Source organism: Triticum dicoccoides, chromosome 4A (assembly GCF_002162155.2).
Source record: "Triticum dicoccoides isolate Atlit2015 ecotype Zavitan chromosome 4A, WEW_v2.0, whole genome shotgun sequence".
NCBI classification, from domain to species: domain Eukaryota; kingdom Viridiplantae; phylum Streptophyta; class Magnoliopsida; order Poales; family Poaceae; genus Triticum; species Triticum dicoccoides.
The window spans coordinates 473917685-473941511 of NC_041386.1; positions in this window are offsets into that span (position 1 = coordinate 473917685).

Here is a 23827-nt window from a genome sequence, read left to right on the forward strand (position 1 = left end):
AGTTCATGAACTTTTTTTCAACACATTTAGCAATGTCTCATCTAAGTCTTTAATCACTCAACCTGTTTGCTTTTAAAATGTTTGTGCAAATCTCGGTCATGGATTATTTTGTCATGCGTGTCCTATACTTCCATGTCTCGCTATACGTCTGGTGTCCACTTGTCATCGCGTTTGGGTGTGCCTCTTTTGTTGGGCCGATTTCGTGACATGACCTCGAGACTCGTTTTTCTTTTTGGCGTGCATTTTATAAGTTGAAGACACGAGTTGGTCACTGCTTCCTCAGCTCCAGCATCATTGTCTCTCTCCCTCCCCCATTTGCCTTGGAGTAGAGCTGATGCGAGTAGGAAGGAGGAAGACGACTAAGGGGTTCGATCTTTGTCCACACAATGAAAGCAGGTGGCGGTCAATGATAATGTGATGTGACCTTGGATACATCTTTTTTTTTTCTTTTTGCATTGTATTTTCGTCTAAGGGTTTTGTGATTTTCATTCATAGACTTCTTTTCCTAGGTGCAACTCCACCTCGACATGCATCTGGTCCGTCTTTTGTGTTTCAGTTGACAAACAACTATCTTGCAAGTCTGCCCTTGACATGCAATCTTCATTTGAGGGGGGGGGGGCGGAGGGTAACCATTTTTGTCCTAGTTGCAACTCCATCCTCAACATGCAACCAGGTCCGCGTTTTCCTAGTTGTAAGTGCACACTCGACTCACAACTAGGCTTCTGGTTTGTCATTGTCCTAGCTGAAAGTTCACTCCCGACTCGCAAATGGTATCGTAGTTTTGTGTAGTTGTTACGGTTGCAAGTCCTTCCTTCATTCGCAACAAGGCTCGTAGTTTGTTTCATCCCAGTTGCAAGTCCACGCTCGACTTGCAACTAGGCTTGTAGTTCCATAGTTGTCCCAGTTGCAAGTCCATCCTCGAGTGACAACTAGGCCCATAGTTTTGTTGTTGTCTTAGTTGCAAGTCCACCTTCGACTTGTAACTCGTCTCGTAGTTTTGTGTAGTTGTCACAGTTCCAAATCCAGCGTTGACTCACAACTAGGCCGTAGTTTGTTTCCTCTAAGTTGCAAGTCTAACCTTCACTTGCAACTCGACCCGTGTTTTGTTTTCCAGCACAGTTGCAGGTCCATCCTTAAATCGCAACTAGGCTTGTAGTTTGTTTTATCCCAGCTGCAAGTTGACTCTTGACTCGCAACCAGGCTTGTAGTTTTGTATTTGTTCTAGTTGCAAGTCCGCCATCGACTTGCAACTAGGCTTGTAGTTGTCCCAGTTACAAGCCCAGCTTCGACTCGCAACTGGGCATATAATTTTTTTCATCCCAGTTTCAAGTCGGACCCCTGACTCGCAGCTAGGCTTATAGTTTCCTAGTTTTTAAAGTTGTCTGTCCACTCTCATTTGTCTAATTGGCTTGTAGTTGTCCTAGTTGCAACACCACACTCGATTGGCAACTGGGCATGTGTTTTCTTTTTCTTCCCAGTTGTAAGCCCACCCTAGACTCGCAACTAGGATCATAGTTTGTCATTGTCCCAGTTGAAAATTCACTCTCGACTCGCGAATGATATCGTAGTTTTGTGTAGTTGTCAGGGTTGAATGCCCGTCCTTGATTCACATCTAGGCCAGTAGTTTGTCTCATCCCAATTGCAAGTCCACCCATGACTCGCAATTGGGCTTGTAGGTTCATAATTGTCCCAATTGCAAGTCCATCCTTGACTCGCAACTGGGCCCATAGTTTTGTTGTTGTCTCAGTTGCAAGTCCACCTTCAACTCGCAACTCGTATCGTAGTTTTGTGTAGTTTCCCCAGTTGCAAGTCCAACCTTCATTCGCAACTCGGCCCATGTTTTGTTTTCCATCCTACTTGCAGGTCCACCCTTAACCTGTAATTGGGTTTGTAGTTTGTTTTTTCCCAGTTGTAAGTCGACCCTTGAGTCGCAACTGAGCTCATTGTTTTGTATTTGTCCTAGTTGCAAGTCCGCCCTCGACTTGCAATCGGGCACATAGTTGTCCCAGTTGCAAGCCCACCTTCAAGTCGTAACTAGAGTATTTGTTTTTATTTGTCATCACGGTTGCAAGCTCACCCCTTGACTCACAACTGGGCACATAATTTGTTTCATCCCAGTTGCAAGTCGTACCATTGACTCGCAACGAGGCTTACAGTTTCGAAGTTTTCACGGTTGCAAGTCCACCCTCGACTGACTAATTGGCTCATAGTTATCCTAATTGCAACACCACACTCGACTGGCAACTGGGCATGTGTTTTGATTTCCATCGCAGTTGCAAGCCCAACCTCGACTCGCAACTGGTATCGTAGTTTTGTGTAGTTGTCAGGGTTGCAAGTCCGTCCTCGATTCGCAACTAGTCTCGTAGTTTGTTTCATCCCAGTTGCAAGTCTAACCTTCACTCGCAACTTGGCCCGTGTTTTGTTATTCATCCCAGTTGTAGGTCCACCCTTAACTCGCAACTCGGTCTATAGTTTGTTTTATCCCAGTGGCAAGTCGACCCTTGACTTGTAAATGGGCTCGTAGTTTTGTATTTGTCTCATTTGCAAGTCTGCTCTCGACTCGCAACTGGGCTCGTAGTTGTCCCAGCTGCATGCCCACCTTCGACTCGCAACTAGAGTATGTGTTTTTATTTTTCATCACAGTTGCTAGCTCACCCTTGACTCGGAACTGGGCACATAGTTTGTTTCATCCTAGTTGCAGTCGAACCCTTGACTCGCAACCAGCCTCATAGTTTCATATTTTTCATATTTTCAAGTCCACCCTCGACTGGCAAATGGGCTCGTAGTTGTCCCAGTTACAACTTAACACTCGACTGCCAATTGAGCATGTGTTTTGTTTACATCCCAGTTGCAAGCCCACCCTCGACTCGCAACTGGAGCATGCATTTTTTTCATCACAGTTGCAAGCATACATTTCACTTGCAACTGGGCGCATGTGCATTTTCACCTGTGAAAACAAAACTCAATCGAGCCAGTTGCTTGTTCATCATAGATATGCAAATTTGATTATTTTTGGGTTTTTCTCCACGTGCGACTTTTAAAATGCTCTCCACATTTAAAAAATAAATTCATCGCGTCATGTGTTTGTAAATGTTCGACGTGTACTCCAAAAAATATTCATCTCGTCCATAGAAAAATTCAAGTGTGTCATATTTTTTCCATTTTGCCAAACAAACACTTGATTGATGCATGCATGCTACTTTTTCACGTGCTAAAAAGGGGAAGAAAGCATAAAGGTGAAAGTGACAGGAGAGAGAGAGAGAAGTTTCACATCAGCGGAGTTCTTTTCTACGTAATGTGACATGCTCATCACAACACCGGCTTACACGTTGGGCCTACAAGTGCTAAATTCTTTACGGACATATACGCGCTAGAAGAAAAACGGTCAACGAAGACTCAAGAGCACGACAGCCCAGACTCGTGGCGCTAACTGGGCGGGGCGCTACCGCTGAACGAGAAACACGTAAAATTGATACAAACAAACAATGGACATGACGTGGGCTTGTTTAAACGTGGGATGATGTCATAGTTAGATGTGAGATATTGTCTCACATTTAGATGTAACATAGACAGATCCTAAAAATAATCGGAATTGCTAACTCACATCTAGATGAAATTTAAGGATGTCATATCTAAGTCTCTGGTCATTGGATCTGTTTGTTGTAATCTCATGCAAAAATCTCGATCTTTTATTTGCATCTGTTGTTTGTTGCACCCTGTTATTCTTTTTTTCCGGCCCATTCTTGTTTGTTGGCCCGTTATGGTCGTTAGGCCAGGGAAGGGGCGGGCCACTTTTTTTGTTTGGTTGGAAAAAAAACTGCATGGTGTGCATGTTCGTGTCAGATAGATGGACCATTTATTTGTCTTTTCGAGCTAAATTTTCTTGTCTATTTTTTATGGTGTGTCCACTCACTGCAGAAATTTCATTTGTAAGCTCTTTATATATATTTTTCTTCGTTGTTGCCCCTGTTGACCTGCTGTATGCTGCTGCACTTTGGCATCTCTACATGGGCTGCTGGCGTGGTTTTTTTTGCCCTCTCTTGTTTGTTTAGGCTTGGCTTTTTTTCTCTTTTTGTTTTTTTAGGCTGTGATGCTCAATTTTTTGCTTTTTTCTGTTTCTATATATATGCAATTTTCAATATTCATATTTTTAGCACGGCTCACATGTTGTTGTTGTCCCAGCACGAGTGATCTGCACATCCTTGTCCATGTGTTTTTCGGTCGTTTCCGTGTTTGTGTTTCTTTTTCTTAGTTTTTTGAGCGGGATTGCTAAAATACATCTAAACAAAATTTAGTGATCGCACATCTAGATGTCTAGCCGTCCGATCTAATGTGTCTTTGTTTTCGCACTAGAGTGATCACCCGTGTCATGAACGATCCGGGCCGTGTTGTATAGTCTGTCGGGCCGTGAGGCCTACAGCGGAGCAGGAGTATTTTGCCTTTTTCCTTTTTTGTTAGGCCGTGTTGCCTTTGTTTGTGTTTTTTAGAATACAAAGAGTGTAGCCGAGAGAATATTACATGGATACGGCAGCCTCCCTCGAGTCGTCACTCCCCTCTTATGTTCTTCCATTTTTATTGCTTTGTTTCGAATCCAAAGGAGACGACCTGACCTGGCAGATCTGAGGCTCGGAGATAGCAGGGAACGTTGTTTTTTGGTTTTCCCTATTTGTCTCATGCACTCTTTTTCCATGTCATTTTTTATATACTGTGTAAGCAAGTGTTTGCCTAGTTGTTTTTTCACACAAATAAAAATATCCTGATTTTAGTTTGTATGTAAACCCCTCGGCTCTATAATAGAGCTATTTGTAGTTTTTGTAGTCGCCTCATTTGCAAGTAGCCATCTCGAAAATTGATTTTTTTTGCAGTTGTCTAAGTTGCAAGTCAACCATCAACTCGCAACTACGGGGATGTATGTTTGTACGGGCCCAGTTGTAAGTCAACCATCGAGTCGCAACTAGAGGGGGCATATGTTTGTAGGCCCCCCTAGTTACAGGTCAATCATCAACTCGCAACTAGGGTGGACGTATGTCTGTAGGATCCCAGTTGCAAGTCAACCATCAATTCACAACTAGGACGCGTCATACTTTTTCTGTAGTTGCCCAAGTTGCATGTCAAACATCAGACTTGCAACTAGGGGGCGTGTGTTTGTAAGGGCCTAGTTGCAAGTCAACCATCAACACGCAATTAGGATGCTTCGTACTTTTTTGTAGTGGCCCCAGTGCATGTCAACCAGCGACTCGCAACTAGGGGGCGTATGTTTGTAGGGGCCAAGTTGCAAGTCAACCATCGACTCGCAACTAGGACGCGTCATACTTTTTTGTAGTGACCCTAGTTGCATGTCAACGATCGACTCGCAACTAGGAGGGGCGTATGTTTGTAGGGGCCCAGCTACAAGTCAACCAACTAATCGCAAGTGGGACATGTCAAAGTTTTTTGTAGTTATCCTAGTTAAAAGTCAACCATCGACTCGCAACTAGGGAGGACATATGTTTGTAGGGGCCCAGTTGCAAGTCAACCATCGACTCGGAACTAGGGGGCGTATGTTTATGGGGACCCAGTTGCCAGTGAACCATCGACTCGCGTCATGCTTTTTTGTACGCCCTAGTTGCAAGTCAACCATCAACTCGCAACTAGGATGCCTCGTACTTTTTTTGTAGTGGCCCCAGTTGCATGTCAACCATCGACTCGCAACTAGGGGGCGTATGTTTGTAGGGGCCCAGTTGTAAGTCAACCATCGACACACAACTAGAGGGGGCATATGTTTGCAGGGCCACTAGTTGCAATTCAAGCATCGACTCGTAAGTAGGGCGGACGTATGTCTGTAGGAGCCCAATTGCAAGTCAACCATCGACTTGCAACTAGGACGCATCATAATTTTTTGCAATGGCCTTAGTTGCATGTCAACCGTCGACTCGCAACTAGGGGGCGTATATTTGTAGGGGCATACTTGTAAGTCAACCATCGACACGCAACTAGGACGCATCGTACTTTTTTGTAGTGGCCCTAGCTGCATGTCAACCATCAACCCGCAACTAGGAGGGGTGTATGTTTGTAGGGGGGTGGCAAGTGAACCATTGACTCGCAAGTTGGACGTGTCATACTTTTTTGTAGTTACCCTAGTTGCAAGTCAACCATCAAATCACAACTAGGGGTATGTTTGCAGGGGCCCAGTTGCAAGTCAACCATCGACTCGCGACTAGGATGTGTCTTAATTTTTTGTAGTGGCCCAGTTGCATGTCAAACATCGATTCACAACTAGGGGGCATATGTCTGTATTGGCTCAGATGAGTGTCAACCATCGAGTCGCAACTAGGATGCGTCGTACTTTTTTTGTAGTGGCCCCGGTTGCATGCCAACCATTGACTCACAACTATAGGGGGTTGTATATTTGGAGGGGCTCGGTTGTAAGTCAACCATCGACTTGCAACTAGAACGCATCGTACTTTCTTGTAGTAGCCTCAGTTGCATGTCAACCATCGACACACAACTAGGGGGTGTATGTTTGTAGGAGCCCAGTTGCAAGTTCATCATCGACTCGCAATTGGACGCATCATACTTTTTTGTAGTTGCCCCAGTTACAAATCAACCATCGACTTGCAACTAGGACGCATTGTACTTTTTTGTAGTGGCCCTAGTTGCATGTCAACTGTCGACTCACAACTAGGGAGGGGCGTATGTTTGTAGGGGTCTAGTTGCAAGTTAACCATCGACTTGCAACTAGGATGCATCGTACTTTTTTGGAGTTACCCCAGTTGCAAGTCAATGATCGACTCGCAACTAGGGGGATGGGCGTATGTTTGTAGGGACCTAGTTGCAAGTCAACCATCAACTCGCAACTAGGGGGGCAAATGTTTGTAGGGGCCCAGTTGCAAGTCAACCATCGACTCGCAACTAGGGGTCAAATGTTTGTAGGGCCTAGTTGCAAGTCAAACGTCGACTCGCAACTAGGGGGCAAATGTTTGTAGGGTTCCAGTTGCAAGTCAACCATCGACTCGCAACTAACTCTTTGATCTCCATATTAAGTTTAACCTTTTTTATTTTTCAACAAGACAATCATTGATACAAATTATTGGAAAGTAAAATGATTTTTTGTGTAACATGATAGAGATTAGCATAGCTCTCTCATTGAGGACTGAAAACAATCAGCCACCCATCCATGAGAAAATGTTTCTTTTTCCAAATTTTGAAAATGCTTGTGTTTCGAAAATGTATGCAAATTTTGGGGAAAAAATCATGCTCATGTTCATGGTTCTATTTTTTATACACAAATTCAAATAATGTTCGCATTTTTAAAATTTTGTTCGGAGTTTTAAAAGACCTTCATGCTTCTAAAAAATGTTCATGTTCATGTTTCAAAAAATGTTCGCATTTAATAATAAGAATAATATAGGTTTGCATTTTCATGAAATGTGTGAGGTTTTACAAAGTATTTACAATTAGAAAAAGGTCTGTGTTTTAAAAATACTCATTTTTCTGAAGAAAAAAACATATTTTGAAGTTCCAAAAGCCGGTCTCTAATTTCTCGCTGTTGATGGTTTCTTAATGTTGTCGTTCCATTTGGGACACGTAATCTGCTCATGTCAACTGGTTAGTGGGGAGCGCACGTAGGTTTTAGGTCCCTAGGTCGATGTATGGCAAAATGGGCTGGGCCAGTTGGGGGTACCCTGTACGAAGAAAAACACAGTTGGGCACTGGAGTGAAGGATTGTCCCATAAAAAGAAACCAGCGCAAAGGAAAAATCATCATTGGATAAAAAAACAAATAAAAAGACCACAAACAAAACTTAGATGTGACATAGTTATGTCACATCTCGATGTGTCTAGACACATCCAAAAATAATTCAGTTTTGCTAAAGCACATCTAGATGTGCCATAAGTATTGCACATCTAATTCATATGTCATTGATCTTATATTAAGATTCGTGTGAATATTTTTTTTCTTTTTCTCTTTATGCTTGATTCACTCATTTAGATGTGCAATAAGTAGAGCACATCTAGGTGTGCCCTAGACACACCCAAAATAATTATTTAAGGAACTGTCGCCGGTGCAGGGGTTCGTTCCTCCAACGCAGGAGCATTTGTTGGGGCGCTAACAAAATTGATTTTCTATCGAAACAATACCTCCAGCGCTGGTTCAAAGGCTCCTGCATGAGAAAAAAGGGAGGAGGCGCCCGGTGCCTGGCTTGGCATCGGTGCCAGCCAAAAAACAGGAATCGGACGGGATTTGATCGAAACGACAAAGAATTAAACCCTGGCGTCTGGGCTAAGCGTCTCCATTGTAGATGCTCTTATACCTTGTACAATAAAAGATGCTTAGGGGAGGTGCTTAAAGAAATAAATCAGATTTTTTTTAAGCACCGGTGCTTATTTGTACTGGATAGACGCTTAACTAAGAAATAGGCACCGGTGCTTAAGAAAAAACCGGTTTATTTTTGTAAGCATCTCTCTAAGCATCTTTCATTGTACAAGGCCTTATATTTTTATAGTTTATAGATTGACGTGGATCTTTTATAAATCATGTATACGTACATGATATCACTCCCACAATTCAACAGACAACTCCGAAAGATATTTTTTTCAAGACCAACTCCAATATCCACATACCGTGGGATCCACTATGAATACTCAAAATTCATTCCTGGTGGTACAATCTGCAAAACTCCAAATACAAAATATCTCCTACTGCGACGAATAATCCACAAAGTGCCAAAGTAGATAGATTGGGTTCGTGGGATGTAGTAACTTTCCTAACCATCCAACTAAGGGCCTCTTTGATTCGCAGGATTTTGAAAACGCATGAATAGGAAAATTATAGGATTGAAGTGTCATACCCACTTTAATCCTATAGAATTAGCAATGAGTGTTTGATTTCACGGGAAAAGCAAAGGAATTGTAAAAAAAGGTTGGCGTGGATGTTAGATTTCCTATGAAATATAATACAAAAGATTTCATTGGAAAAAATTTTATGGGATTCAATCCTATAAATCAAAGGACAAACGTAGGAAAATTTTCAAAGGATTTCAATTCTCCAAAAATCTTATAGAATTCCTTTGAATCAAAGGAGCCCTAAGATTGCGAACCAACCTGTGATTGGATCGTTAGAGCATCTCCAGCCGTTGGCCCCCAGGGGTGCCTAAAATCGCCGCCTGGGGGTGAGCCGGCGCAAAAAATGGGCCTGGGGTGAGTTGGTCCCCAGACGCCGACCCCAGGGCCGCCCCCAGGCGCGTTTAAAAAAATAAAAAAGTATAGCAAATTTCGGCACAGTTCGGCGAAGTTCGGCTAAACACGACAAATTTCGGCCAACTTGGGCATATATTTGAACAAAGTTCACCGATTTTCATTACATAGCAAATATATAATAAACTAATCTAAAAGAAACTGGTTGAATACCGAGTAGTCGCCGTCATCGCCGCCATCCTCGTTGTCGGCCTTCTCCTCCTTGATGCGGGCGCCCCTGCTGGATCCGGCGTCGCCATGGCGGACTGGTGGCGGCGGCGGCGCGTCGTCGTCGTCGCTGTCGTCGATGACGACGACTTCTCCTTCGTCGCGGCCCCGGCGGCGCTCCGCGAAGTGCTGCAGGGCGGCGCACTGGCGCTTCATCGCCATCTTGAGGGAGCCCTGGCGTTCCCATTCAAGGGCCGCGTCGTCGTCGCGCTCGACCTCGCCGTGCTCCGTCTTCACGGCGGCGAGCCCCGGCTCTGCCTTCACCGGCGCGAGCCCCGACTCCGTCTTTGGCTTGACGAAGCGCGGAGGAGGAGCCGATGAGGAGGCGTGTCGGCCGCCCTTGTTGATGACGATGCCGGCACTACAAGTGCGCCGGCCGAGCGGCGACTCCGTCGCGGGCTCGGCCTTGACGCTGAGCAGCGCCGGAGTGCCGGAGGAGTGCGAGGAAGAGCGCGAGGAGGAGGAAGAAGAGGAGGAGCCGAACCTCCTTGGCGCCCATGGCCCACCGCGTCGGTGGTGCGCCTGGGCGGCCGCCCTCGCCGGAGGGTACACCAACGGCGGGTCATTGCCGCCCTCAAGGTGCGTCAGCATGCCCTCGAGTGTGCTGCCGGGGACGCCCCACCACAGGTGGCGCCCCTCGCTGTTCTTCAGGCCACCGACCACCGCCGCGCCGTTGGTGGACGCCATCCGCTACTGCTGACGGCGCTCGAAGTACGCCGGCCAAGCCGCATGGTTGTCGGCGGCGTACTGGGGGAGGGAGAGTTGGGCGTCGGTGAGGGAGGCGCGTGATACGTCTCCAACGTATCTATAATTTTTGATTGCTCCATGCTATATTATCTACTGATTTGGACATTATTGGGCTTTATTATCCACTTTTATATTATTTTTGAGACTAACCTATTAACTGGAGGCCCAGCCCAGAATTGATGTTTTTGCCTATTTTAGGGTTTCGAAGAAAAGGAATATCAAATGGAGTCCAAACGGAATGAAACCTTCGGGAGCGTAACTTTCTCAATGAACAAGACACAGGAGACTTGGACCCTACGTCAAGACACAAAAGAGGAGGCCACGAGGTAGGGGGCGCGCCTACCCCCCCCTCCCAAGCGCGCCCTCCACCCTCGTGGGCCCCCTGTTGCTCCACCGACGCACTCCTTCCTCCTATATATACCTACGTACCCCCAAACGATCAGATACGGAGCCAAAACCCTAATTCCACCGTCGCAACTTTCTGTATCCACGAGATCCCATCTTGGGGCCTGTTCCGGAGCTCTACCGGAGGGGGCATCGATCACGGAGGGCTTCTACATCATCACCATAGCCCCTCCGATGAAGTGTGAGTAGTTTACCTTAGACCTACGGGTCCATAGTTATTAGCTAGATGGCTTTTTCTCTCTTTTTGGATCTCAATACAATGTTCTCCCCCTCTCTTGTGGAGAACTATTCGATGTAATCTTCTTTTTGCGGTGTGTTTGTTGAGACCGATGAATTGTGGGTTTATGATCAAGTCTATCTATGAACAATATTTTAATCTTCTCTGAATTCTTTTATGTATGATTGGTTATCTTTGCAAGTCTCTTCGAATTATCAGTTTGGTTTGGCCTACTAGATTGATCTTTCTTGCAATAAGAGAAGTGCTTAGCTTTGGGTTCAATCTTGCGGTGTCCTTTCCAAGTGACAGTAGGGGCAGCAAGGCACGTATTGTATTGTTGCCATCGAGGATAACAAGATGAGATTTTCATCATATTGCATGAGTTTATCCCTCTACATCATGTCATCTTGCTTAAGACGTTACTCTGTTTTCATTAACTTAATACTCTAGATGCATGCTGGATAGCGGTCTATGAGTGGAGTAATAGTAGTAGATGCAGGCAGGAGTCGATCTACTTGTCTCGGACGTGATGCCTATATACATGATCATGCCTAGATATTCTCATAACTATGCTCAATTCTGTCAATTGCTCAACAGTAATTTGTTCACCCACCGTAGAATACTTATGCTCTTGAGAGAAGCCACTAGTGAAACCTATGGCCCCCGGGTCTATCTTCATCATATTAATCTTTCAATACTTTGTTATTTACATTGCTTTTATTTTACTTTGCATCTTTATCATAAAAAATACCAAAAATATTATCTTATCATATCTATCAGATCTCACTCTCGTAAGTGGCCTTGTAGGGATTGACAACCCCTTATCGCGTTGGTTGCGAGTATTTATTTGTTTTGTGCAGGTACGAGGGACTCGCGCGTAGCCTCCTACTGGATTGATACCTTAGTTCTCAAAACTGAGGGAAATACTTAGGCTACTCTGCTGCATCATCCCTTCCTCTTCGGGGAAAGACCAACGCAGTGCTCAAGAGGTAGGAAGAAGGATTTCTGGCGCCGTTGCCGGGAGGTTCGCACAAGTCAAGATTTTACTCCCGACAACGAGCCATTTCCGGCGCCGTTGCCAGGGAGTCTACGCAAAAGTCAATATACCAAGTACCCATCACAATCCCTATCTCCCGCATTACATTATTTGCCATTTACCTCTCGTTTTCCTCTCCCCCACTTCACCCTTGCCGTTTTATTTGCCCTCTCTCTCTCTATCCTCCCTCTCTTTCTCTATTTGCCTATTTTTGCCCGCTTGCTTTTTGTTTGCTTGTGTGTTAGTTTGCTTGTTTGTCACGATGGCTCAAGATAACACTAAATTGTGTGACTTTACCAATACCAACAACAATGATTTTATTATCACTTCGATTGCTCCTCTTACCGATACTGAATCTTGTGAAATTAATACTGCTTTGCTGAATCTTGTCATGAAAGATCCGTTTTCCGGCCTTCCTATTGAAGATGCCGCTACCCATCTAAATAGCTTCATTGATTTGTGTGATATGCAAAAGAAGAAAGATGTGGATAATGATATTGTTAAATTGAAGCTATTTCCTTTTTCGCTTAGAGATTGTGCTAAAGCTTGGTTTTCGTCTTTGCTGAAAAATAGTATTGATTCATGGAATAAGTGCAAAGATGCTTTTATCTCTAAGTATTTTCCTCCCACTAAGATCATCTCCCTTAGAAACGATATTATGAATTTTAAGCAACTTGATCATGAAATATGTTGCACAAGCTTGGGAGAGGATGAAATTAATGATACTTGATTGCCCTACTCATGGTTTGAATTTGTGGATGATTATACAAAAAATTTATGCCGGATTGAATTTTGCTTCTAGAAATTTTTTATATTCAACTGTGGGAGGCACTTCTATTGAAATCACTTTAGGAGAAGCTACTAACTCTTAGATAATATTATGGTTAATTATTCTCAATGGCATACTGAAAGATCTACTAATAAAAAGGTGCATGCGATAGAAGAAATTAATATTTTGAGTGGAAAGATGGATGAACTTATGAAATTATTTGCTAATAAAAGTGTTTCTTCTGATTCTAATGATATGCCCTTGTCTACTTTGATTGAGAATAATAATGAATCTATGGATGTGAATTTTGTTGGTAGGAACAATTTTGGTAACAACGCGTATAGAGGAAATTTCAATCCTAGGCCTTATCCTAGTAATCCCTCTAATAATTATGGTAATTCCTACAACAATTTTTATGGAAATTAAGATGCCCTCTGATTTTGAATCTAATATTAAAGAATTTATTACTTCGCAAAATAATTTTAATGCTTTGATTGAAGAAAAATTGCTTAAGATTGATGAGTTGGCTAGGAACGTTGATAGAATTGCTCTTGATGTTGACTCTTTGAAACTTAGATCTATTCCACCTAAGCATGATATCAATGAGTCTCTCAAAGCCATGAGAATTTCCATTGATGAGTGCAAAGAAAGAACTGCTAGGATGCATGCTAAAAAGATGCCTTTATAAGAGCGTGTTCCTCTAGTTCCTATGAAAATAAAGATGAAGATCTAAAAGTTATTGGTGTGTTCCCTATTAAATCTTTGTTTTGCAATATGAATCTTAATAATGATGGGATTGAATATGATCCACCTTTACCTAGAAGACGTTCCAAGAATTCGGAGTTTTTAGATCTTGATGCTAAAATTGATGAAAGTGGGATCGAAGAAATTAAAACCCTAGATGTTGCTAAACCCACTATCTTGGATTTTAAGGAATTTAATGATGAAAATTGCTCTTTTTTCGCGAATACGCAAGCCGCGTATCTTTGTATTGATAGAAGGAGAGTGTAGCATGGGATTATAATGCATACAAGGCCATGTACGCAGAGGCATGGTGTACAAGCGTTGGAGCAGACTAGAACAAAAGGGACTGCTCAGCCCTAGGCATCTCCTCTAGCAACTACTCGCCAGGAATGATGTTAAGCAGTCCGTTGGCACCTGCCTTAGCCCATAGACGCGCCTCGTCTTTGATGGTGTTGGAGATCAGCGGGAGAGAAGGGATGGCTCGGTCGAAGATGCACGCGTTGCGGTGTTTCCATAGCCACCATGCTGTGAGGATGATGAGGGAGGATAGCCCATTTCGAACAGGTGCCGGCGAGCTGTCGAGGCAGGAAGTCCACCATGTCTGGAAGGGAGTGTGGGCATCCGGGAGGTTGACGGCCATGCGAGCCCAGGCGAGGATGTCATGCCAGACCTGGTGCGAGAAGGGGCAGGGCGCGAGGAGGTGATGCATGGACTCGAGCGCCTGATCGCAGAACGCACAAGAGTCCTCGTGTGGCAGGCCGTGGTGGGCCAGGCGCTCCGCGGTCCAGCAGCGGTCTTGCATGGCAAGCCAAAGGAAGAATCTGACGCGGAGGGGCGCCCATGGACGCCACGTGAGCCGCCAATGGGGGTCTTCACATGCGCTAGCGAACAGAGCCTTATAGCACGAGCTCGCGGAGTACTTGCCGGAGGTGGTCCATCGCCAGGAGAGCACGTCTGGCGTGGGGGAGAGCGGCGTGTAGCGCACAAGCCGCCAAAGGTTGACGTACTGCACCATGGCTGCCGGGCCAAGCGCGCCGCGGATGTCGTGGACCCAAAAACGCAGGTGGAGGCCGTCTCGCACAGTGCGGTCTTTTCGTAGGCGGCGTGGGACGAGAGCATAGACTAGAGGAGCGATCTCAGCCGCGGATCTGCCATTGATCCAGTGGTCGGTCCAGAAGCGGCAAGTGTCGCCCGATCCAAGTTGCCAGCTTGTGGAGTCATGGAAGATGGCCTTTGCGTCCGCGTCGTAAGGGATGGGGAGGTGGCTCCACGGACGCGAGGGGTCGGTGCGCTGGAGCCATAACCATCGAACACGCAAGGACAGCCCCGTGCGATAGATGTCGCGGATGCCAAGGCCACCGAGAGAGATAGGTCAGGACACTCGCTACCAATTGACGCGACATTGGCATCCGTTGGCCTCCTTGTGACCCGCCCAAAGGAATCCATGGATGATCCGGTTCACCTTCTTGATTGCCGTTTTGTTGAAGGCAATGGCCGTGAGGAAGTGAGTGGAGATGGCGCAGAGGACGTGCCGCATGAGCGCGAGGCGATCCCCCTGAGAGAGCATGGAGGCGCACCAGGTGGATAGTTTCCGGCCGAGCTTGTCGAGGATCGGTTCCAAACTCGTCGAGCCGGCCTTGCGGATGGCGAGAGGTAGCCCCAGGTAGGGGATCGGGAAGTGCGTCACCGGGCATTGCATCTCAGAGGTGATCGTGGCAATGTGGTCGTCGGTGCATCGGATCGGGGTCGCTGAGCATTTGTTGAAGTTGGTGTGAAGCCCGGAGGCTTTGCCGAAGACATGGAGGAGGGTGCGCACGGCAGCGATGTCATGGCTGTCCGGACGGCAAAAAAATGGCGATGTCGTCCGCATAAAGGGATATACTGGATGCCGCATGCCGGGTAGTGAGGCGATGTAGGAGGCCTGCGTCCACAGCGCGCAGCAGCATGGAGTTGAGGACGTCGATCACGATCGTGAAGAGCATGGGAGAGACAGGATCGCCCTGCCGCAGCCCATGGGCATGGTCAATCGGGGGACCTGGGTGCCCATTGATGAGCACCCTTGTTGAGGCCGTGGAGAGAAGGATGGAAATCCACTCGCGCCATCGTGGCCCAAAGCCAAGATGTGTCAGGACCTGGAGCAAAAACGGCCAGGACACACAGTCGAAGGCCCGCGCGATGTCGAGCTTGAGAAGCATACGTGGCGCCTTGAGGTTGTGGAGGAGTCGAGCCGTTTGTTGCACAAGCATGAAGTTGTCGTGGATGCACCATCCTCCGATGAACGCACTTTGGTTGGTGGAAACCATGGATCCAAGATGGGGAGCCAACCGAAGGGAGAGCAGTTTGGCGACAAGCTTTGCGAAGATGTGGATGAGGCTAATTGGCCGGTAATCATAGAGAGATCGTGCGCCAGCACGTTTCGGGAGCAGAGTAAGGAGTGCCTCGTTGAGCTTCTGGAAGCTTTGGCCGTTCATGGAGTAAAGCTTGTCGAAAGCTTCACAGAAATTGTGCTTTATCGTGTCCCAACAAGCAACAAGGAACTCGGAAGTGAAGCCATCGGGGCCGGGCGCCTTACCGGTCGGCAAGCTTTTGACGGCGTCCCATATCTCGTCATCAGTGAATGGGGCGTCCAGCCCGAGCAGGTCGAACTGCAGAATGCGGAGAGCATGGAGGTCAAGTGTGATTGCGCGCTCTGAAGCGGTGCCGAGCACGTCGAAGAAGTGGTCGAAGGCGGCGGTGACCATATCATCGTGATCGGTAATGGTGGCGGATCCCACCTGGAGGCTCGTCATAATGTTGCGCTGCTTGCGGTGTGCCGCATGGATCTTGTAGTAGGAAAGCGCAGCGTCGTCGCTACGAAGCCATGAAAGGCGCACCTGTTGCCGCGCGATCGATCTCTCGAGGGAGGCCAGACCCAGGTACGAAGCCTTGAGCTTCCGACACAACCAGGTCTCGAGGGGGAGAGCTGCCTGGAGTCTTGCGCCGCGTCAAGACGCGCAATGAGCTCACGCGCAACCTTGAGCTGCAAGGAGACGTTGCCAATCGTGCGCGCGCTCCAACGCTGCAACTACCTAGCCGTGGTCTTGAGACGTGTCACGATCCTTCTGAAAGGGTCGGCGTCAGGCGCGGAGGAAGTCCAAGCCGCCGAGACCACGTCGTGGAAGCCAGGAAGCTTAGGCCAGAAACGCTCGAAGTGGAATCGTCTAGCACCGGGCGGCCGCGCCACACAGTCGATCAAGAGCGGGCAGTGGTCGGAGGCGGCCGAGGAGAGGCACTGGAGAAGGCAATGGGGGTGGGCAGTCTCCCAACCGGAGGTGCAGAGGATGCGGTCGTTGCGGACAAGGGTCGGGTTGTCGCGCTCATTAGACCACGTATAACGGCGGTCGTGCATGTATAAGTCACGGAGCTCCTCATCCGCCATGAATCGACGAAATTTACCCATAATGCGATGGTTGATGTTTGCATTGCTCTTCTCTACCGCCGAGAGGATCATGTTGAAGTCACCGCCGAGGAGCCATGGGCCTATGCGGGAGTCACGCACATCGTGCAGCTCGGCCAGGAACTCGAGCTTGGCGTCGTCGTCTTGGGGCCCATAGACCCCGGTGATCCACCAGTGGCCCTCGCCAGCTGGGGGGGGGGGTAACCAGAGCTGTGACATGGTGCGTGCCAACGATCGGGTTGGAAAGGGAGAGGTCCGAACATCGCCAGGCGAGCAAAATGCCCCCCCGGGTGCCGTCCGCTGGGAGGAAGAAGTAGTCCTCGTAGAGTGGGCCAAGCGTGTCTAGTACAATGGAATCGGTGACGAGCGCAAGTTTGGTTTCCTGCAGACAAACGATGGAAGGGGAGGCAGCGGTGATCACGCTGCGAACAGCCATTCGCTTGGCGCCGGAGTTGAGGCCATGAACGTTCTAGAATATCGCTTTAAAGTTGTAATCCATAGAGAGATGATGAAGGCGTTAGGGATACAAGAACAGAAGCACTAAGCCTCGATGAGCTACGCGTTAGACGCGCGGGCGTTCTCAGGCAGTGTAGACGGGAGCTGCCAGCCGAAGAAGTCCGCGAATGCCTGAAGAACATCCGTGGCCAGGGGCTGCTCGAAGAGGAGGGCATATTTGTCGAGAACATCGCTGGGGATGGGGGAGTCGTCGTCGGCGATGAGGCCAAGGCGCTTGAGAAGAACTCGTTTAGCCTTCATCTCCGAGCTGAGACCAAGATCGGCCCGGGCGATCCGGAAGCTACGCCGTGGCGTAAAGTTAGCCGGTAGCTCCTTTCGTCTATGCCGTGGCTTGGGAGCAGGCAGGATGGAGGAGGCCCTAACGGAAATCGCGTCGACAAAGGAGGCCAGAGGGGCGTCGTGTGCGGCCGACTGCATGGGCTGCATGGCCAAGCTGGACGCAGCCGTAGCTGGCTCCTGGTTGGGTGGCGTTGCATCAAAAGGAGCAGCAGGCAGCAGTGGGATGGGCGCGGGCCCGGGGGATGGGACGGGGACATGCACGTCGCCCCCAGTGGCCCGATCCAACGCAGGAGCGGCATCCGATGCAGGGTCCGTGTCCGGTGGGGCATCCAGAGCCGGGTCGACCAACCAATCCGGGCCATGCGGGATCGGCGCGGGATCCGAGGGCGCGGTGGTGTGGCAGTTGGAGGTAGGCGTGGAAGAGAGGGGCGAAGCATCCGGATCAGCGGGGTCATGCGCGGAAGGCACGGCAGCCATTGGCCCGTTTGAAACGCGCCTGTCTCCATCCTCCTGGGTCCCGCAGGAAAGCACATGAGTGGATGGGTGGGCCCCAACCGAAGGTAGCAGGCTGTCGGGACGGGCCAACTGGCGGGCCGAAACAGCGTCAGCCGCAGGCCCCAGCCTTTGACGCGTGGGGACCCGGTCAAAAGGTGTGAGACAGCCTGGGTGGGGCCCGAGGATTCTGGCCGAAACGCGGCACGGCGGTGGCGCGTGCGCCCGGCGGCGACCACGTCGGTGGCCGCCCTGACGAGGGGGAGGGCGCGAGTCCGGTTGGGCGGGGGAGGGGGAGTTGTGCTGTTGCGGCCACCGAGGGGGGAGAGGGGGAGAGCTCGGCCCTGTGTCAGCGTCGCCGACGGACGGCGGCGGAGGCGGAGGCGGAGAGGGGCGGCGGTAGTCGAGGCAGGAAGCGACGTGGATGCGGATGGGGAAGCGCGCCAGCCCAAGAGCGAAGCGCTCAGCACGGTCTGGGTCAGCATTGGGATCCACAGCGTCGTCGTCCTGCACGAGAAGTTCGGAAGAGCGCGGGATGGCGTCGGGGTTGATGGTCTAGGCCGTGAGCCGAAAAATGGACATGTCGGACATGTCCCGTGTCTCCGGCGCTAGGTGCTCGATCTTGCAGAACGGAGAGAGCAGAGACTCGGCGGCCGAGCGATGCCAGGAGTGGTCGGGGACGCCGAAGAGCTCCAGCGACACGAGGAAGAGGGCCTTCACCGGCTCAGACCCCGCGGTCCGGCCCCAGGGGTGGAAGATGAGGCGGAAGCGTGGCGTGCGCACGCGGGAGGTGGCGACGCGGGCATGCAGTGACGGGTCGCTGAAGCGGACGAGGAAATCCTCCGGGGCGTGCCGGTGGACGGAGAAGTCGCCGTCGGCGAGGCCGCACTAGGAGTGAAGGGCCGTGGCAATCTCTTCGCGAGAAACACCAGTGCGCGGGCCCGCGACAATGACCAGGAGCGCGTGCTCCAGAGCGCACTAGGCAGCAATGACCTCCTGGGAACGGCCAAGGTAGCAGACAGCCGCGGCTGGGCGGGAAGCGGGGTGACCAGAGAGCAGGGTGGCGACGGAGGAACCCACCGAGGCCGTCGAAGGCGGGCGCGAGGATGTCGCAGGTGCCGAGGATGCCGGCAAGGGGGCGCTGAGCCGTCCCGACGCATACCACCCGGAGGACGCGGGGGATGACGACAAGGGGCGCAGACCGGCGCCGCCAGTCGACCCAGAGGACGCGGGTGTGAGTAGCCCGAACGAGGTGCGGGTGGACGCCGCCGAGCCACCAGACGCAGGGCGGCCGTCGACCACCGTCGGGGAGGGGACACGACGCCGAAGGGGAGGGGGGGAGCGGCCGTCGGACGAGGAAGGGGCAGCACGGGGGAGAAGACAATGCTTGGCGATGTGGCCGAAAAAACGACACCTTGCGCAGCGGATGTCCTTCCTGCACTCCAAGCCCGGATGGGCGTCGAGGCAGCGTGGGCAATCCCCCTCACGCAGCCAGGAGGGGCGCGGGCGAGGCCGAGCCTCGGCAGCCCGACGCTGGCGGCGGGGCACGCGCGAGCGCGGGCGCTTGCGTCCCCGAGCAATCTACCAAGCGTCGATCTCGCCCCCCTCCGAAGGCATCGGACAGATCTCAGAGCGGACGGGGGGCCGAGCAGCAGGCGGCGAGGGGCGCGCAACGGGCGGGGAGGACGAGGGTCGCGGCGCCAGAGGGGAGGGCACCGGAGCGGGCGAGCGACACAAGGCCTGGCGGTAGGAGGGAGGGGATCCGTCGGCGGAGGGGCTGGACTCGAGCCAGCGATCCTCGCGGGAGCGCCCGAAGGCGGGGAGGGGGGGAGGGAGAGAGGGCCATGACGGCGAGCTGGGCGGCGTGGCCGGAGTGGCCGGCGCCGAGGGCGGTGGACGCCAGGGCCGGAGTGGCCGCCGGCGTGGGGGCTAGGAGCGTGGGAGCGTGGGAGCTAAACGTCGTGTTATCCAAAAATTGCTCTTTGATTGATTGTATTTCCTTGTTGCAATCCGTGCTAAATTCTCCTCATGCTTATAGTCAAAATAAAGCGTTCACTAAACATATCGTTGATGTCTTGATGCAATCTTATGAAGAAAAACTTGAATTGGAAGTTTCTATCCCTAGAAAACTTTATGGTGAGTGGGAACGAACTATTAAAATTAAGATTAAAGATCATGAATTCTATGCTTTATGTGATTTGGGTGCTAGTGTTTACACGATTCCAAAGACTTTGTGTGATTTGTTAGGTTTCTGTGATTTTGATGATTGCTCTCTAAACTTGCACCTTGCGGATTCCACTATTAAGAAACCTATGGGAAGAATTAATGATGTTCTCATTATTGCAAATAGGAACTATGTGCCCGTAGATTTTATTGTTCTTGACATAGATTGTAATCCTTCATGTCCTATTATTCTTGGTAGACCTTTCCTTAGAACGATTGATGCAATTATTGATATGAAGTAAGGAAATATTAGATTCCAATTTCCGTTAAGGAAAGGCATGGAACACTTTCCTAGAAAGAAAATTAAATTACCTTATGAATCTATTATGAGAGCCACTTATGGATTGCCTACCAAAGATGGCAATACCTATATCTATCTTTGCTTTTTATGCCTAGCTAGGGGCGTTAAACAATAGCGCTTGTTGGGAGGCAACCCAATTTTATTTTTATTCCTTACTTTTTGCTCCTGTTTAGTAATAAATAATTTATCTAGCCTCTGTTTAGGTTGTGTTTTTTGTGTTTAATAAGTGTTTGTGCCAAGTAGAACCATTGGGAAGACTTGGGAAAAGTCTTGTTAATCTTGCTGTAAAAAACAGAAATTTTAGCGCTCACGAGAACTGCTGCCATTTTTATTTGGAAAGTGTTATTTAGTTAATTCTTTTTTAAGATGATTAATATCTTGCGCTAGCTACATATTACTACAGACTGTTCTGTTTTTGACAGATTCTGTTTTTCATGTCTTGTTTGCTTATTTTGATGAATCTATGGCTAGTAGAATAGTTTATAAACCATAGAGAAGTTGGAATACAGTAGGTTTAACACAAATATAAATAAAGAATGAGTTCATTATAGTACCTTGAAGTGGTCTTTTTTTTCTTTCGCTAACAGAGCTCACGAGATTTCCTACTTTAAGTTTTGTGTTGTGAAGTTTTTAAGTTTTGTGTAAAGATTTGATGGATTATGGAACAAGGAGTGGCAAGAGCCTAAGCTTGGGGATGCCCATGGCACCCCCAAGATAACCTAAGGACACCTAAAAGCCAAAGCTTGGGGATGCCTCGGAAGGCATCCCCTCTTTTCGTCTATTTCTATCGGTAACTTTACTTGGAGCTATATTTTTATTCACCACATGATATGTGTTTTGCTTGGAGTGTCTTGTATTATTTGAGTATTTATTTGTTAGTTTACCACAGTCATCCTTGCTGTACACACCTTTTGATAGAGTCATACATGATTTGGAATTTATTAGAATACTCTATGTGCTTCGCTTATATCAATTGAGTTATATAGTTTTGCTCTAGTACTTCACTTATATCTTTTAGAGCACGATGGTGGACTTGTTTTATAGAAACTATTGATCTCTCATGCTTCACTTAGATTATTTTGAGAGTCTTAAATAGCATGGTAATTTGCTTAAAAAATCCTTATATGCTAGGTATACAAGATTAATAATAAAATTCTCCTATGAGTGTGTTGAATACTATGAGAAGTTTGATGCTTGATAATTGTTTTAAGATATGAAGATGGTGATATTAAAGTTGTGCTAGTTGAGTAGTTGTGAATTTGAGAAATAATTGTGTTAAAGTTTGTGATTCCCGTAGCATGCATGTATGGTGAAGCGTTATGTGATGAAGTCGGAGCATGATTTATTTATTGATTGTCTTTCTTATGAGTGGCGGTCGGGGACGAGTAATGGTCTTTTCCTACCAATCTATCCCCCTAGGAGCATGCGCGTAATACTTTGCTTTGATAACTTGTAGATTTTTGCAATAAGTATATGAGTTCTTTATGACTAATGTTGAGTCCATGGATTATACGCACTCTCACCCTTCCACCATTGCTAGCCTCTCTAATACCGTGCACCTTTCGCCGGTATCATACACCGCCATATACCTTCCTCAAAATAGCCATCATACCTACCTATTATGGAATTTCCATAGACATTCCGAGATATATTGCCATGCAACTTTCCACCGTTCCGTTTATGATGACACACTCCATCATTGTCATATTGCTTAGCATGATCATGTAGTTGACATCGTATTTGTGGCAAAGCCACCATTCATAATTCTTTCATACATGTCACTCATGAGTCATTGCATATCCCGGTACACCGCTGGAGGCATCATATAGAGTCATATTTTGTTCTAAGCATCGAGTTGTAATTCTTGAGTTGTAAGAAAATAAAAGTGTGATGATCATCATTATTAGAGCATTGTCCCAGTGACGAAAGGATGATGGAGACTATGATTCCCCCACAAGTCGGGATGAGACTCCGGACGAAAAAAAATAGAGAAAGGAAAGAGGCCATAAAAAAGAGAAAATGCCCAAATAAAAAATGAGAGAAAAAGAGAGAAGGGACAATGCTACTATCCTTTTACCACACTTGTGCTTCAAAGTAGCACCATGATATTCATAGTAGAGAGTCACTCATTTCGTCACTTTCATATACTAGTGGGAATTTTTCATTATAGAACTTGGCTTGTATATTCCAATGATGGGCTTCCTCAAATTGCCCTAGGTCTTCGTGAGCAAGCAAGTTGGATGCACACCCACTTAGTTTCTTTTGTTGAGCTTTCATATACTTATAGCTCTAGTGCATCCGTTGCATGGCAATCCCTACTCACTCACATTTATATCTATTGATGGGCATCTCCATAGCCCGTTGATACGCCTTGTTGATGTGAGACTATCTTCCCCCTTTTTGTCTTCTCCACAACCACCATTCTATTCCACCTATAGTGTTATATCCATGGCTCACGCTCATGTATTGCGTGAAGATTGAAAAAGTTTTGAGAATGTCAAAATTATGAAACAATTGCTTGGCTTGTCATCGGGGTTGTGCATGATTTAAATACTTTGTGTGGTGAAGATAGAGCATAGCCAGACTATATGATTTTGTAGGAATAACTTTCTTTGGCCATGTTATTTTGAGAAGACATGATTGCTTTATTAGTATGCTTGAAGTATTATTATTTTTATGTCAATATGAACTTTTATCTTGAATCTTTCGGATCTGAATATTCTTACCACAATTAAGAAGAATTACATTAAAATTATGCCAAGTAGCACTCCACATCAAAAATTCTATTTTTATCATTTACCTACTCGAGGACGAGCATGAATTAAGCTTGGTGATGCTTGACACGTCTCCAACGTATCTATAATTTTTTATTGCTCCATGCTATATTATCTACTATTTTAGACATTATTGGGCTTTATTATCCACTTTTATATTATTTTTGGGACTAACCGATTAACCGGAGGCCCAGCCCAGAATTGATGTTTTTTGTCTATTTTAGGGTTTCGAAGAAAAGGAATATCAAACGGAGTCCAAACGGAATGAAACCTTAGGGAACATGATTTTCTCAACGAACAAGACCCAGGAGACTTGGACCCTACGTCAAGACACAAAAGAGGAGGCCACGAGGTAGGGGCGCGCCTACCCCCCCTCCCAGGCGCGCCTACCCCCCCCCCCAGGCGCGCCCTCCACCCTCGTGGCCCCCCTGTTGCTCCATGGACG